Below are 17,798 nucleotides of genomic sequence, written 5' to 3'. Positions count from 1 at the left end.
TATATATGGTTTTTTTATTAGTTTTGGATATACTTTGGTCCCACAAGATCCCATTCAGCATGGCTATTGCTTTTCTTCCTTGTATTATTCTTTCTTTTATTCCCTCATCTAGTCTTCCGTCCTGCGTTATTTTTAGTCCTAGATATTTATACTCCTGGCAGTCTTTTATTAGGCTTCCGTCTTCCAATGTTATATTTCCAGATGTTCCTCCTACAGTCATACTTTCAGTTTTTGTGATGTTAACTTCTAATCCCCATTTTCCATACTCTTCTACTAACTTTCGTGCCATATATTCTAGATCATCATGATCTTGTGCTAAGAGTATTTGATCATCCGCAAAGAAAAGGGTATATAATGTTGTTTCATTTAATAGTGGGATTCCCATTCCTCTGCATTTGTTCATCCATTTTTGTAAGGCTTGTTGTAGGTATATTTTGAATAATACAGGAGACAGGCAGCATCCTTGTTTGAGGCCCTTTGTAATTGGTATGGGCTCAGAAAAAGTGTCCTGTATTTTGACTTTAGCTGTTATATCTTTATATAGATTTTTGACCGCTTTTATCGCATTTGAATTAATGTTCGTTTTTTCTAAAGCCTCCCATAGTTTCTCTAGAGGTATGCTGTCATAAGCCTTTTGAAGGTCTATGTAGAGGAGATGTACCTCCTGATCTTTGGCTGTTTTTTTCTCTAAAACCTGTGTTACTGTATACAAATGGTCTACTGTTGATCTCCCAGCTCTAAATCCCGCTTGTTCCTCTATTTCTATCTCCTCCAATTGTCATGTAAAAATATATAATTTCGTGAAAATCTGAACTTGTGTAGTTCTTATTTATTTTCTTCACGTTCTATTTATGGTGTTCTTAAATGCAACAATTCAATGTAGATATTTTCATCCATTCTCAGATAATTTCTGTAATAGTCCGGTTCTAATCTCAATTCATTTATTAAATTAACATGCAAGTATGTATCATGTTTGAATAACCAAGTAAAAGAAAGGAAAATAAAAAATAGTAATAAGAAACAAAAGAAAACGTTCGTGGTGTCCAAGTTACTCCGTGGTGTGACAGTATTCCTCATTGAGGGAATTCGAAAACTTGCGTAGAGTCCCGCGTATTAACGGAAGCAAAGCGATCGTTCTTTGGCCGTTAAATCGTACCCCCGCGCCCTTCCCGCCTCCGCCACCGCCCCCGGGAACATTAGAAATATCGCGTTCCTGTTCCGCACCTCGTTTACAAATCCAGATTTTCCCGATTTCTGTGGCGAATTTCCACCGATAAATTTCGGCACGCGGCATTTTCCGGGAGGGAATTTTCTTCGCCGCCTCCGCGAATACACATTTTCTCCCGCGAACAGTCGCCCGGCTTTATTACAGTTTAATATTTGACGGCACGTTTTATTGTTCCGACCAGGGTTTTCGATTTTTAATTATAATTCGACGTCGTGCGCCATTAGAAAAGGGGTAACCGGAAATTCGCGGGGGATTCGGCCCCCGCCCCCGCCCGCATTGCGATCGAAACTTTTACGCGCGCTTAAGCCTTCGGTTAATTAAGTTTCGTAATTGGATCGTGAGTTCAATTATATTCAATTTATGAAAAGAAATCGCCATTTTGTTTAGGTTGCGCCGCAGTTTAACTACCGATAATGGAAATAGATTAACGTTGCTTGGTTCGGCGTCCAAAGATACTTCTCGCTCTTTTGCATAGCGTTTTAATTATTCCTACGAAATGGTTGGCCTTAAAATTAAAGATACTGTCGTCCGTGTGTACCACACACTTAATTAGATGATTCCGTGTTTAAAATAAATGCTACTTTTCATACAGTTTTTATCTTTGGGTCCATTTTAAAAAGGATATTTCTTATGGACACATGTCCTAAACGTTTTAACTTTTAAGATACAGGGTGGTAAAGTTTCAAAAATAAAATATATTTTTTTAATATGTTTTTCGACTTTAGATATTTTAATGAATTTGGAATCAATCGCTATTTAGTAGACCGCAACTTCTTTAAAAAAATTATTAAATCTAAATAAATAAAAATTATTCTTACAATCAGTAATAATACTTCGAAAAATCGAAGTAAGAATTCGATGTACGTAAACTGTGAGGTATTTCTGAAATCTATAACTATTTCTTGTCATTGTAGTGTGACTGTAAGAACTATTACTTCTATTGTCAAGACGGTTCTTTCATAGTTGTTTGACATCAGTTTTTAAATTCAGTTCTTCACGTCTTATTAATTTTGGTGTTTAAAAAATGGTCGAGTTTACTAATAAGGACTTGCGAGGTATGTAGTTTATATATGATATATGATATATATGATGGCGATTATATTAAGAGCGCTTTCCTAATAGAGTCATACCTGTTTAGTTTTGTGCGGTATGCAACCCAACATACTCGATTTTTTCCCTGCGCCGGCCTCGAAGGAGAGGGAGAAGCATGTCGGCGGTGAACGAATAGAGACCATGTTTTCTTTGGTCTAGTCTTCTTAGTATTGTTATCTATTCGGCAGTAAGAGGAATAAAGTTCTATGTAGTGATAACGTTAGTGTTTTTGATCAAACGAAAATACAGTCCACCAATTTTCAAACGCAACAATACCAGATAGGCGAACATTGTCAAATGTACCGTGCGTTCACTTTATCTTGAAATATAAGCCTACATCATTTTTTTTAATTGACCATCCTATATATTATAGATGTGTTAAATAGAATATCTAATTATGTTTTTGACAAATTGGCAAAAATAGGAAATTTTTATATAATTTCATGGAGTGCAGTAACTGACTGCATCGGCAATAATTAGTTACAAATTAAAGCAGAACAAAAACACTAAAAATGACAAGACATACTAAAGCAAAAAATTCTTTCACTATTCTAAATACCGCTGTATGTGACCACCATCTTCCTGAACACATTTCTCATTCAAGCTAATTATATGTCTTGCATTTAGTAACGTGTCCGGATTATCTTTTAACTGATTGATCGCCTCTGAAATCCTTTGCCGAAGTTCCACGACATTATTACAAGGGGTTTTGTACAGTTGAGTCGGGGATGTTGGCTGGCCAATCCATAGTTCCGCCGTATCCTATCCAACCCCTGGGATACTCCATGTTAAGAAAATTTTTAACTTGCACGACATTGGGAGGAGGGACACCTGGCTGCCATATAATCAGCGCTGATATATTTAGGGGTTAATCTATTTGGTGCTCTAAGAGTTGCAAATAATGATCGCCAGTTAATTTTTGATTTAAAGACCAATATCGCGTATTTTGTCTATCTTGTCTTTCTTATAGAGAACGAACTTTCATCAGTATATAAAATTTTTTTTCAAAAAATTATTGTTCTCACTATGTCTATTTAAAAAATCCAAGCTGTATCCTCCTTTGACCTTGTCCTGCACTTAGTTTATGAGTTTTACGAAATTTAAATGCATTATATATAACCGAGTGGATTCATTCCCGGGAAATACCTGTTTCTTCATATACTCTAGTAATAGAGGAAACTGGATGTGCTTCATAGAATCCTAATATGATTGCTTTAATTTCTTTATTTAAAACATTATGATTCCGGCATACCTTTTTAGCATTTAATACGTTACCGTTTTCTGCAAATTTCTTTGCCAGCCTTATATATCTGTTTTAAAGGAGTTCGACGCTCTGGATAAAGTTTGATAAATTATTATTCAGAAAGTATACTTCAAGCATTTCACTCCTTTCACGGATGATAAATTCCCGAAAATCCATTTTAACAATAATGATTTGGGCAATCATTCAACCATCAACGTGAAACGCAAAAATTTTTATTTGTCAGTTGGGGCACTCGTTGAAATTATAAAAAAATTTCATATTTTTGCCGATTTGTCAAAAACGATTGTTCTAAATTATAAAGTGTGTTACATCATTGTAATGGGAGTAAGATATTCTATTAAACACATGTTCCATTTAAAAAAATATGATGTAAGCTTATATGTCAGATAATTGATAGTGTTTTGTATTATACATCAATTGGAAAAAAAAACTAGGCTACTAACCCTACATTTTGTTTTTTGTTGACTGAAACCGTTACTTTGAAGGCAAATGATCGTTTAAAAGGAGCCCGTCGGACGGTAAGAACTCTTAGAAATTGATGAAGCAGTTTTAAATTCTATTAATGAAAATCCAGAACTTAGCACTAGAAAAATTGAAAATAATCTTAATATCTCGCACGTTTTAGTTTGGAAAATTTTGCACGATTTTCTATTGCACCCCTCTCATATTCAACAAGTCCATGCGTTACATCTTCCTTGCGTGTTAATTTGTGTCAATGATTTTTGGACACAATTGAGCATTACCCCTTGTTTGACCAAGAAATACTATTTGCAGATGAAGCTAGCTTTTCCAGAAATGCAATCAGAAATTTCCACAATAACCATATTGGGGCGATGAAAACCCATTGTAGAATGAAAACAATTGTAGAATTTAAACAGTTTGGGTTGGAGTTGTTGCAAATTACTTAATAGCACCCTTTTTCCTGCCAGGAAAGCTAAGTGGATATAATTATTGCCGATTTTTAGAAGAGGATTTGCCAATATTGCTAGAAGAAGTGTCATATTTAATTAGGAACTTAATTTGAATCTTGCATGACGGCTCCCCAATTCACTTTAGTGTTGTAGTAAGAGAATATTTACATCACACATTTAATAACCAGGACATCTTACATGTCTGGTTTATCGCATCCCAGACAACACAGTAATAGAGCTGAACGATCGTATAAGAGTTTCCTGACACAATGGCGGAATACCTGAAAGAGTGTGAGGCACTATGAGGAAAAGAGTTGAGGCGTCTATGATTCAAGGTGGAGGACACAACAACTTATCTACTTTCTATGCCCTATTTTTTTTTCAAAAAGTTTGTTATTCATTTATTAACAGACAATTTTGCAGTGTTGTTTTTTAATATGAATTGTTTGTCGGTGCTGGGATGTTATGTTATTTCATGAAAACTGTAAAAGTATAAAGAACAGTCTCCTAATATTTTTTTATAAAGGATAACAAGAAATTTAATTGTTTTAGAAATGATTGGAGATTGTTAGAATAATTTTTATTTTAAGAGAAACTAATGACATTCTAATAGCTAAAATAGACAGGTGAAATTCAGTACGCGCGTCATTGGGGTATTTTCAAAAATTCTGGTCCACTAAAGTGATATTATTGTTGTGTCCACATTAAATGTAGTGATGTTTAATTTTGGTGTATATATTTGAAAATTTTATTATTTTTATATATTTACGTTTTAATAACATTCACCACACCTAATTTCATGTTGCATATTTTAAATTGGCTCACCGGGTGTTTTGATAAGAGCTATTATTTCTTTTTTTCCTTGTTAACGTTTGGGTCGCGAAAATTGTTTTTCTTATCCATGGGGACTCGTTGTGTAACCGCTAGCAGCAGAGTTTGGGCGTTTATCTTTGTGAAACCACTTTGCTGATCAGAACCAACCGGCCGTATCCATACGATCCAGCATGCAAGCAGAAATGAAAATCTCAAAGCCAGGGATTAAATCTCTCCGTTTCAGACAGTCGATTTATTTCCCTAAGGAGCCCTTCTGAGCACAATTACAAATATTAAAGGATATATTTGTTCCGCACATGTCGATTGAGTTATTTTTATTTTTCTTAAGTCTTCGTTTACCTGCGGTATGCAGGGTAAACTGACTGTTTCGATAATTATAAAATTAAGTGTATAGAGTATTGTCCAGTGGCGGTATTTAGCATAGTTGCCCATAGATTATCATACATACATCGGAGTTTTGGAAAACAGAAACAACGGAGCAAAAATATATAGTCGGTACGATTTGTAATGGCATAGTCGGCAGTAAAATTCCGGCCAGGATAAAACAAATTGTTCATTTCGCTTCCACTTATGCTTCAACAGATGCCGTTCCGCCATAAATGTCTATCTGATCATGATTTTATTACTTGGGAGTAAGAGAGACAGAATCGGATGTACTTGGCATTTATTAATTTAGTAATTTAATTCATGTATTTTCTATGTAATAATAGATCAGGGTGTTCCTTATTGATATGCGAATATTTAAGTAAGGGAATTTACATAAAAATATTATGATAACTTGTTATATAAACTATTGTCCTACAACTCTGTACATGCAATAAAAATTAAAACAATACCAAAAAAAATCGAAAAGTAACAAAAATATATATCATACCATATAAAATATTATTTGCCATGAGTAAATATACAAGTAAACCATATTTAATATGTGCTTACGATGAAACATCTTCATCATCAGAGCCAAAATTGAAACTGCTACTACCAAAAAATTATCCTTCATCTACAAGTGGTGGTACCCTTATATCAAGTGTTTTCTCTTTTTCACAGTATTCCTTTATTATATTTTCTGTATGTGTCATACAACTGATCCATTTTTCTTTGGTAACTGTCTGGAGAGCTGCAGGGTCATTAATCCGCTTACTGCGCAGCCAATTCTAAATATAGAATGATGTCGTGCATTATCCATAATAATTATAGACGACCTTTCGAGTTTTGGCAACAGTTTTTCAAAAATTTGTAGTGGAAACAACTGTAATTGGTGCTGTCGAGTGTATATCACCGAGCAGTAATAGGCAAAAATAGAACACAGACAGGTAAAGCGGTCGGTTTTGCTATTCTTAGTATACAAGTAGAAGCAGAAGCCTTCTCTCTTGGTTTTATGACCGACTATGCCATCGCAAATCGTACCGACTATACGAGAACTGCTACTTATATTTCTGACCTTGCCAATACGGACTTGTTTTAGGTGCAATCTGACATTTGCATTGAAAAATTTAATATTTTTAGCATAAATGTTCTCAGAACGTTTTGATCTACAATAATTATTTTTTTACAGGTACTTAAAAAAAATTGGCCGTAAAAAAGATTTGTTCTCGTTGGTTTTCGCATAATTTGATAAACGCTCAAAAAAGGCTAGTGTCGATTGTTGCAAGGAAATGTTGAACAAATGTGAACGTGGTACTTCAAAATGGGTCTATAACATCTGCACAGGTGACGAATTATGGGTCTGAAACAAAACAGTAATCGACCGTACGACTCTTCCAAGAACAAAATTGAACAAAAGTTGCACATTGAAGCAAATGGTTGCCTGATTCTTGGGTATTACAGATCACATAGCTAGAGTAGCATTAGAGCAACGTAAGACGGTCATTTCTGAATGGTACACAACCATTTGTTTATCAGAAGTCGTCGAAAAAAGAGACCAATCATACTTCATCGTGACAAAGCGAGCTCCCACACATCAACTGAAACAAAGGAATTTTGCACCAGCCAAAACATCGAATTGACGGGCCATCCCTAATTTATCACCTAATGACTTCTTTTTCTTCCTGTACATTAAAAAAATGTTACGTGGTAACGTGCTATGCCCTATGCCCGAACAAACGGTTGATGCGTTCAGAAACGCTAACTCAATCAGAGTGGAAAAACTACTGCAAAGATTGGTTCCAATCCATGCAAAATTGCATTAATCTTCATGGGAAATATAAGTAGGAGCCCACTATGTGTTAAATAAACTGGTGATGTTTAACCACCTTTCAATAATAAGAGTTAATTAATCCTTTATTAAAAGCAGAAATGGATAGAGCACCACTGACATCAGCAGGGAGTTTATTAAAAAGTTTAGGGGCCTGATAAGAAAAGCAATGCTCAAAACAGGTTCTGCGATGAGAAGCTCGCAATGTCTAGTTTGCCTTTCGTGCATATTTTCACCGATTATAAATTTCTGATACATTTAAAAATTATGTATAACGAACGTTGCCACGTTATAATTTAAAAAGGAACATCTAAAACAGTTGAGAGATTCCTTTTAGGTGCCTCAGATAGACGTATACCTGTGTATAGGCGACCTAGAGAACGACACTATCAGTGCAATTTCATGCAGAGCAAGAGTTTTGGCGGAAGGTTAATTAAGGTCTGAGGAGGCATATCTTAAAACGGATGCACAGAAGTAATCCTTTTTCAGACTTATATAAGGGACAAATTCGTTTTTACCGAAAACCTACACGAAGTTAACATTACTATCATAAACTGGCCACAAGAATCCTTGATTTAAATCCGATTGAGCATGTCTGGGACCATATGGGATGCCAGATTCAACAATATAGACCAATAAGAACCATAGACTGACTTCAGAATGTACTTTTTCGAAAATGAGAAGAAATACCGCAGGGGTACATTCAAAATATTTTTGAGCGGCTATCGAGGTGTGAAGAAACCACGGTATTTTTTGTGTTTTATCTTAATTGCATTTTGGAAGAATTAAAATTTTGTTTTCTGTGCTTTTTTTTTTTGGGCATAACATAAAGTAAGAATTATGTAGACAGCATTTCAGGAGCATCATCCCTCACTCAAGTTGTAGTGAAGTACTGTTTGCCAAAAGGCACGTTGGCATATAAACTTTTAACGTCAAAGCTATAAAACTTCTCTGACGGATATAATCCTCTGCTTTTCATAATATATAGCAGAGTAGAAATATATTTCAATTAATTAATTTGATTAATTGTGCGTTCTTTTCTAAAGACTTTCCATACCAAGCAATGGATTCCATGATCACATGCATGCTTCTGTAGTATGTAGAGAGTCTAAGCAAGTCAAAAGCAACATTTACAAACGTATGCATGAAAACAGTTTTGAAGTAAATTGTTTTTAAGAAACGCGTCATAAGATTTTCAATTCTGCAAGAAACAGCATTTACCTCGGAAAAATAAAATAACGGAACAAATTAATGGAGAAGTCGACCCACTAATCCAGAGCCTTAGGGAGACCATGAGGGTGTTAAGTTGCATAAAGTCGCCTTTACTTTGAATTCTAAATAAACTAAGACAATAAAAATAGGTAACACACTCACACACACACACAAGTTTACATCCATTTTCAGTATAACCAGGCAGTGTTTTAGCCGAATGATTGCCATCGACTTGACTATATTCCTATTTTTTTTTTATTATTAGTAGTTTATTAATTGTAGCTTTCCTATACGTGTTTCGGTCAAATTTCGTTTATAGATATTGAAAAAGAAATGGGTAGAGTGGTTAGTAGCTTGTGCATTTGCGGTTTTTCCATCAATGGTTACAATTAAGCCAAGTAATCCGAACGCTAGTAAAACGCGGTGAATAAGAATGCATTTCGGAAAGTGCGGAGTAGATTTCGCGGTTGACTGCACTTTAAATTGTCGTCCAAATTAATAGCCACCCACGAAAAACCATTTCCTACTTAATACTTTAGAAAGCTCTTTTCAATTAAAATTATAGAAAGCACGCTGGATTCAAAAATAACGAACTAATGCAGGACAGAACTAAGACCTTCGACAATATAATAATGATAATCTTTATTTTCCAAATTAACGAAGAAACTGTTTGTATAGGAAATTGTCAAAAACATAAAATAAAATAACGCATAACCCTAGACTACAAACAGTAATCTAGAAACAAGGAAGAAAAAAGTCTAATTAAAGTTCTCTTCTACTGAGTACAGGCATTTTTTTAAATGCACATAAATTATGAAACATCTTTATTTCTTTCGCTAAAAGCTCAAAATAAAAAACATCACTTACACTATTTTATATAAGAAACTTTAAAGTCGTCTATAGGTCTTGAATTCACTGAGTGCAAATTACGGTTCAACACAAAACGTGATTTATTTTGAAACACACAAACACACATTTCAAACATGTATATATAATACAATGTTAAATTATTGATCTTTTTCAAAATAGGCTTTACATAAAGTATATTTGGAAATACCGGCCATACAGCTTATGGCTCGTTTCTGAACCAAAAGAAGAACAATGAGTTTTTAAGTTCATATTTTTATCTACGAATATTCCAAGAAAGTATACATCATGCTCGAAAATATTCAGTATTTATATGAAACGAAAGGTCTCTACGTGGCTTTTGACTATGATGGAATCTCATAAATAATGTTGTTTTGTTAATTAAGTCATAAGTTATTGTCATTAAAGCAAGAGTTCACCTCACTCAAAACCACGTTACATTTGTCTTCCAGACATGAATCACACCTACTCGTCATAAATATCGTAAAGTCATCAGCAATCTCTTTAAACCGTCAATATACGAGAGGAAAAGTACTGGTCCTAATACAGAGCCCTGAGGGACGCCCATTGTTACAATGGACGACTTCGACTTTATTTAAGTGCATACACTATCTGTTTTATAAATTAGGCTAACATATTGTTTCCAATAAGATAAAAACAACTCCGAAAATTTCAATAGAGGACCTCTTATACCATTGCAAGATATTTTCCATAACATTATGTCGTGATCTTAACAATCGAATATCCTGCTGTGGTCACAGAATCCCATAACAGCGCACTCGCCGGACTCTATAGAATTAACAATAACCTCTAAGAATAAAGTAACTGCTTGTATGGAGGATCTCCAAATTTGAAAACCGAACTGATTATAGATTATATATATCATATAGATTATTTTATAGTTTTCATGATACAATAAAAGTCGTTGCAAATATGCGTACTCAAACAAATTCGAGAAAACCATGGTAACTATAACTGGTTTGTAATTATCAATACTTGTTCTACTACCTTTTTTATGTAATGGAATAATTTTTTCAACTTTTTGGCTAGAAGGAAATTTTCCTTCCCAAAAGCATAAATTTACTAGATGGCTGTATAATGCATATTAAGACGCGCTTGATGAAAAAAATCGGTATATCGGGATATATATTAATAAGTAAAATGTATAGGTTTCTCTTCAAGAAAGGCGTTAAAATGTTAGTATAACATTTCGCTCTGCCTGGAGTCGTGAAGCCGCCGCATTCTAGATGAATTCAGTTATATTAAAGTAGGTCCGGTTATATTAGTGATATGTCAAATGAACACATTACGCTTTGGGAAATTTTGGTAACAACTTTCTACGAGTACCTATTATCAATAGTTTCTAGTTTTTCCATCTTTTCTATCAAAAATTATTCAAACTCAAATTTGTCCAAAAGTCCTTTCTCATATTACTGATTCTGACATGATTTGTGATAAACACATCACCCGATTTTACTCGGCTTTCAACATTATTTTCAAAACTACCTCCTGTTGTCAGTGTTAGTAAAGACTTCTGGAATGACATTTGACAAATGATTTATCAAATAAATGGTATCTATTTATATCATTTTACTAATTTTTTTTAACATAATACCCTGTTTTCTTTTTATTTCATATGTTCAATTTGGATCGATTTTGTTACTCGAACTAATTTAAATTAGAATATAACTTTCACACAGAAAAATCACATTTAGAATGCAAATCACTGAAGAACTTAAAAAAATGTTGAACTCAAACTACAAGAAATATATGAAAAACATTTAAATTCAAACATTAAATAAATAAATACCACATACCTCAGTACACAGATTAATAGTGCACCAGTTCCTTTATACTGGCACAGAGGTAGCCAAATCTCATGATCTGGTTGGGTAATTTCATTGTTCCTTAACTTTGAAATTGTTGAGAATTGCCTATAGGGATAGGTCGAATCTATCAGGTCCTGCTCTGAGAGAGATCTCAATGAGGACCGAGTCACAACCGCTTACTTAAAAAACGAACGAAAAACAAAATCCCGGGCACATAATGGAGCACTCGGTGATTTTTATCGCTAAAACATTAAGGCTGTTTGCACTGCCGCCGCAATTTTAATGGCTTCCTTACAAAGGAATTAAAATGAGGATAATAAAAATTTTCCTGAAGCAGGATTCTGGGGGATTACTCTCAGATTCATTTAGCTCTTTTTTCCGTTCGATTTGCATGGGTCTCAACTAACTAGTTACTTTCGAAACACTTTTTGAAAGTATAAGTACTTGGCAACGAAACCTATATCTCGACAACGGAGCGTCATACCTCTGCTCTCTGCCGACGCTAAATAAAAACGAGAATTACTTCCGAACAGTTTGAGTGAGGCAGCTAATATTTTGCTCCTTTTTAACAGCCCACTGGACACATAATCCCATAGGAAATAGTCGCGATCAGCCTTTGGCGTTCATTTTTTTTTTCGCCGTTTTCCGCTGTTTTTCATACATCGCTTTTAAACACGATAAGTGTCCGAAATTTGAAGCCATCGACTTGAAATTTGGAAAGCGAATAGTGTTTAGTCTCCTCACGGAACCTATTTAAATTGGGGGGCAAATCTGTACAGAGTGTGTCCGGTATTCGCAAAAAACTGGGTCCCCTTAAAATAGTAATTGGAAAAAGTTAGAAGGCTGTACTTTAGTTGTCAGTTTCTTTCATATGGTTCTATAACCCACATTTACAGCTAAAACATTTGTATTTAAGGTTTTTACCTATTGTACAGGGTGTTTAGTATATCCCGAGCTATAATTAGAAATGTAACAAGTGTCTTAAACTTTCGGCTATAAACTTCAAATTTATTAAATTAAGGGTGGCCAGACTATAATTGACTCGGTGATTCACTACTCGAAAGTTGTTTAAAGTTGAGGAGTTCGTCCTATTTTTGCCCTGGCCACCCAGTTGGTGGCCAGGGCAGAAATAGCCAGGGCCCGCTTTAAAACAGTGTAAATTACTCAGAAATACCAAATTCTAGTGCTGTTGCTCTATTTTCATCTGGTGGATGTTAAACAGCATGACTGTCTAGAATATTCTGGAGTGGACGGTCCTCAGTTTCAAAGGTCATCGAGACACGAACTTTTCACCTTAGGCGACCTTCTTGGAGGTATGGACAAAATCAAATATCTGCCGCTGGATGTCCGAACAAACTAGTGCTTATTATTTTGATAGGGCCATTTATAGTGCCCGAAAATAAAAGGCCTAAAAGGAAGCAGAACCACCCTAAGTACCCAGTTACATCAGGCCGAGCCAGAAGAGACCATGTGATAGGGAACAAAAAGTGAAATTTCAAGATGAGTGGTATAACATGCTTACCAGGTTGTTAGTGGCCTTCCTCGCTAGTTATCGGAGTTGTTTAAATTCGCGTTACCTAATATATTCAAATCCACAAAACGTGATAACAACTGAATCAACCTTAAAATATGGGTGCGAAACTCCGATGGGTTATATCCGCGTTAGCGTTCTAGATCAAAAAGAGCCCGATACGAGCTTGTTTCTTTTAATATTGAAAATAACAAAAAACACAAAAAGATTTCATTGGTCGAGGAAAAGCATCGAATCGATTCGATATTCCCTGGCGATGACAGACGGTCGCAACTCTGGTCACTTCCGGACGAATTGAACGTTATTGATTGACATTTGGCTTGCGATCGATTAAAATGTTTTCGTGAATGAAAGATGATTTTTATTGGGGAAAAATGCCAAATCAAGTCCATCAATCCAACGCAGCATGACAACATAGACAACATAGGTAAGTTGCTTTCCTTTACTTTGACTTTGAAAGTTCTAACCTTAATTGCGTTTGTTTATATCTATTGTTTTCTTTTTTAGTGTTTTACTGGCGCATGCACCATTTGTGTTTAGATGGACGAGAAGGAAAGACGAGACGTGAGCTGGAATATAGAGGAGATGAAAATAATTATTATCCCTTTTATAGTTGTATATATGCCTATTATTTGTCCCTGTTGGAATTATGTTAATTGATACTGCTGGATTAAACTTAGATATTTAACTAAAATCAATGTTCTGATTTGGGGTAAATCTAGCCTGTAACAAACTTCATTTCATTAATACTTGAAAGACGCTTTATATATTATACAATTATAGTGATAGTGGTCCGCCGGAGCTCAATAGAAAAACAATTTTGTTACTTTCAAAAATCGATGAAATCGACTTCGACTGTTTTTTGGACCTTGCTATGAAACACGATAAGCGTCCGAAATTTGAGGCAATCGACTTCATATTTGGCACATATGTAGCTTTGCCCCATAACGAAACCTGTTGAAAATGGGATGGCTGGGGGTCGGGAAGTATTCTAAAAAAAAATTAAAAATCGTGTGTGCAAGGGCCTACAAAAAATATCATTTTTCAAAAACCAAAAAAATTCTTGAACCAGAAGACGCAGAAGATACGGCTCCAAATACTTTTATTCTTGATAATTTTTGAAAAATATACAGGGTGAAAAATTTTACATTTTAAATTGTCTAAATCGATCGATACTGAAATTTAATTTTTAAAGTCGTCGAATTTTTTCTGCTATTCTGGATATCTTATCCCTACTTATTTGATAGTGTCGAAATTATCCAGCCACATGTTATCAACTTCATGTGATCTGAAGAGAAAATTAACTGACAAGACTGATTTACCCCAATTTACAAACAGATTTAGATAAAAACATGTTATGGTAATGATTTTAAATCATTTAGGGTCATGAACAATAAATAAAGCGAAGGAATTGGCAGTGGTTCAGACCCCTCACTATATAAGAGGATATCTGACCTTAAACTACAACTTATTAGTGCTCATTAGTGCCTCAAAGCAGTGGAAAGTTCGGCAAATTTTGCGAGGCAGAAAAGTACTTCACAATTAGTTTTTTGTCGTAAATGGCTGGAAGTTGAAATCCCTTTGAAGTTCATTAACCAATTACCTCATTAGTCATATTATCGACCGAGTGAAGTGCTTAATAAATTGGTACACACCCATTTTCTTCAGTAAAGGGTATTTGAAAAAGTTATTAAAAAGTAAAACAGGGCATTTCGCTATTATCATATATTAATATAAGCAAAATTGACTAAGAAACGTTTTTGATTCTGATATATAGATATAGATTTTTTTTCGATAAACTTTTTGGTGTTCTAAATTTTATTTACAAACCAAACGGAAATATACCCTTTGAAGATTTTAATTTTAAACTCGCCAGGGACAGTTGTAGGTTCAATAGGCTGTGCGTCGATGAGGGACCAGAATCCGGCTCGAAGGACCAAAATGTAAAAGCAGAAACTATGAAAAATGTTGCAAGGAGAATTATATCCCTATTAAAATCTTTTAAACCTTCGAAGCAAACTGTAACCCGAAATTTAGCTATTCAGAGAAACGACCAGGAAAGATTAAAATGCAGTGGATCCGCATTTAAATTTTGGTCCTTCGAGCCGGATTTTGGTCCCTCATCGACGCACAGCCTATTGAACCGGCTGTGCATCGATGAGGGACCAAAATCCGGCTCGAAGGACCAAAATGTAAATGCAGAAACTATGAAAAATGTTGTAGGGAGAATTATATCCCGATTAAAATCTTATAAACCTTTGAAGCAAACTATAACCCGAAATTTAGCTATTCAGAAAAACGTACAGGAGAGATTAAAATGCAGTGGATCCTACCTGCAAACCACGCGGTGTTGTCGTTCCGCCGGCGGATCGATCTGGCTTGTGCCGTTTGGAAGGTTACTCAATTACTCAATTCTTGCCTCGCGCACGTTAAACGGAAGAAAATGGACGGAAAACTTGTTTTCCGACGAGATGAAAAAAAAACAGGGAAACTATCGCGACTGATAAAACCCGGGCTACTCGCTCGGTACGCCGTTCGCGTCTGCCGTTTCGTACTTCCGAGTCGGCGTGAAATTAGGGCAGGATCCCTGCGCTCAGTTCTGTACGCTACTTATGTTTAAAAATTAACAAAGTACTGCAATAACCCGAAGAAAAAAAAGGAAAACTTTGTATATTGTAACCTCCCGTTGTCACCAATAATGAGAAAAAAATACAATTAAAAATAAGACCTAAACATAATTTAAATGTACATTCCTTAACAATAGCCGCAAACTTTAATTTATTTCCTCAGATACCACTCGGTTACCAGCACCAGTGAAGGAATTATAGACAACATTTTTGCAGGACTGTTTTTCGAGTCGGACTTGGATACGTCGAAAGTAAATTCAAAAGAACACGAAAGATGTTTAGGCAAAATCCCAATACATGACTTTCATAGGTCTTTAATAAAATTGCTCTGTATCATTTTGAGGTACATTTTCCATTACGCAAACGTACAAACGTAAATCAAGTTTGTCTGATGTGTATAAGATAGAAAAAAGAACATAACAAATATAGAGTTGAAACGAAATACCATCACTGTTAAAAACGCTCTCGAGCTTTATAGTATTACACAAAGAAATAAAACAAAAAGTGCAATAATCAACTCTCACATAAATGTTAACCGAAAGAGTAATACGAAGAATAACAGAAATTTTCTAGTACCCTTCAGTGCAGAGGAATTATACGAAAATAAAAAACAAGAAGTTTTCGGATAGTGATAGCATTCCAAATTTTTGAATCAGAAATAAACAATAATAATGAGTTTCTATAGAGTATTTGAATATGAATCTTGAAGGCAATAATATACTTTTTTTGAACCAATTTAGATGGAATGTCATCTTTATTGACAGCGGAAGTGTAATGAAAAGCCTGGAATCGTTAGAGTGCCCTATTGGGATTTTTTGTGAATGTTTGATTGTATTGGTTGCCGCACTCTTTTGATCAAGTTGAAATCGTATGGGATTGCAGATATTGTTCTTAACTGGATAGGCTCCTTTTTGCCTGAGCGTAAGCAGTTTGTTAGTGTTATTACTCTACACTCTATATCAATGATGTAGAATCCATTTCTATGCTATTTGCTGATGACAATTCCATTGTCATGTCAGATAGGTGCGATCTTTTATTGCAGAATAAATATAACGAGATGTTGAACAACGTCAATAACTGGTTTAACATTAATAGTTTGTTAAGATGAATAGTGTAGATAACTGAGGTACGAGGGGAAATTTTGTTTACTGCGTCTTAAATTTCTTCGGAAAAGCAGCGCAGTATTGCCAAAACTTCTTAGTTCCTTCCTTGTTAATAACGGAATTTCTTCGCAGGTTCAAACGCAATTGGGCACCCTGTACGTACAGTGTTTTCATTTATATTTTGACACCCACCTACATATTTTATTAAAGATGAAGGCCGAAAATTTTCTATGTAAAAGTTGTGTGAATATTTCTCTATTGTTCCAATAAAAAACCAATGAGCTCCATAAATGTATAAAAAATTCTATTCAAAAATATATAGTTTGTTGCATTGGAAGAGAAAAATGTTTAGGTATATTTTCTAATCCAACGTAATTGGGTTTTTTTCTTAACGTACTAAAAATATTTCATCTTCGACATATTTTTTTTGTTATGTTGTTGCACACGTCCCAAACATATGATCACAGTTTCAGTCAGTTGGCACTGGCACTGACACTTTTTTTTGTGAGGCAGAAGCGTTAGACGTATTTTGTGTGCTGGGCGATTTTCTGCTATAAAAAACAAAAAGCAACAAAAAATGTTCATAAAATTTGGTATAAAAAATGGAATACAGGGCTGCAAAACACTCTAAATGTTGACAATGGCATATAGTGAATCTACTTTGACCAAAAAAAATGTTTATAAGTGGTACAAGCTGTACCCAGATGGACGAGAAGACGCCGATAAAGAACCTCGATCTGGACGCCCCAGCACGCCAATGACGAATCAGGGGTATATAGTTATGACGTAGAAACCATAGCCCAGTCGTCCCAATGGAAAAACCCAGAATCGTCAAGACTGAAAAAAGCATGTCGAGTTCGATCAAATGTAAAGGTTTTGCTTACTGTTTTCTATGATTATTGTGGCGCAGTACATCAAGAGCTCTTAGCGCAAGGTCATACTGTCAATAAAGAGTATTACCTTGAAGTTATGCGCCGGGCGCGAGAAGTAATTCGAAGAAAGCGTCCGGAGTTATGCGAAAACAATTCATGGATTTTGCGTCACGATAATGCACCTGCTCACTCATCGTTGCTTGTGTCTAACTTTTTGGCCAATAGCAAAACCAC

At 35.0% G+C, this 17,798-nt stretch overlaps 1 protein-coding gene across 1 annotated transcript in view; it reads right to left on the bottom strand.

Annotated features, from left to right (window-relative positions):
* Window positions 1-15,372, bottom strand: part of LOC132702444 (uncharacterized) — a 73,529-nt gene extending 58,157 nt beyond the window's left edge. The window contains exon 1 of the mRNA XM_060671057.1: window positions 15,296-15,372. The gene's annotated coding sequence lies outside the window, so the exon portion shown is untranslated. The remainder of the gene's footprint in view (window positions 1-15,295) is intronic.
* Window positions 15,373-17,798: the final 2,426 nt, after the last annotated feature.

The sequence above is a fragment of the Cylas formicarius genome, unplaced genomic scaffold (genome assembly GCF_029955315.1).
Source record: "Cylas formicarius isolate icCylForm1 unplaced genomic scaffold, icCylForm1.1 PGA_scaffold_5__7_contigs__length_24384050, whole genome shotgun sequence".
Taxonomy (NCBI): Eukaryota; Metazoa; Arthropoda; class Insecta; order Coleoptera; family Brentidae; genus Cylas; species Cylas formicarius.
This window is presented reverse-complemented; position numbering and strand designations above follow the sequence as displayed.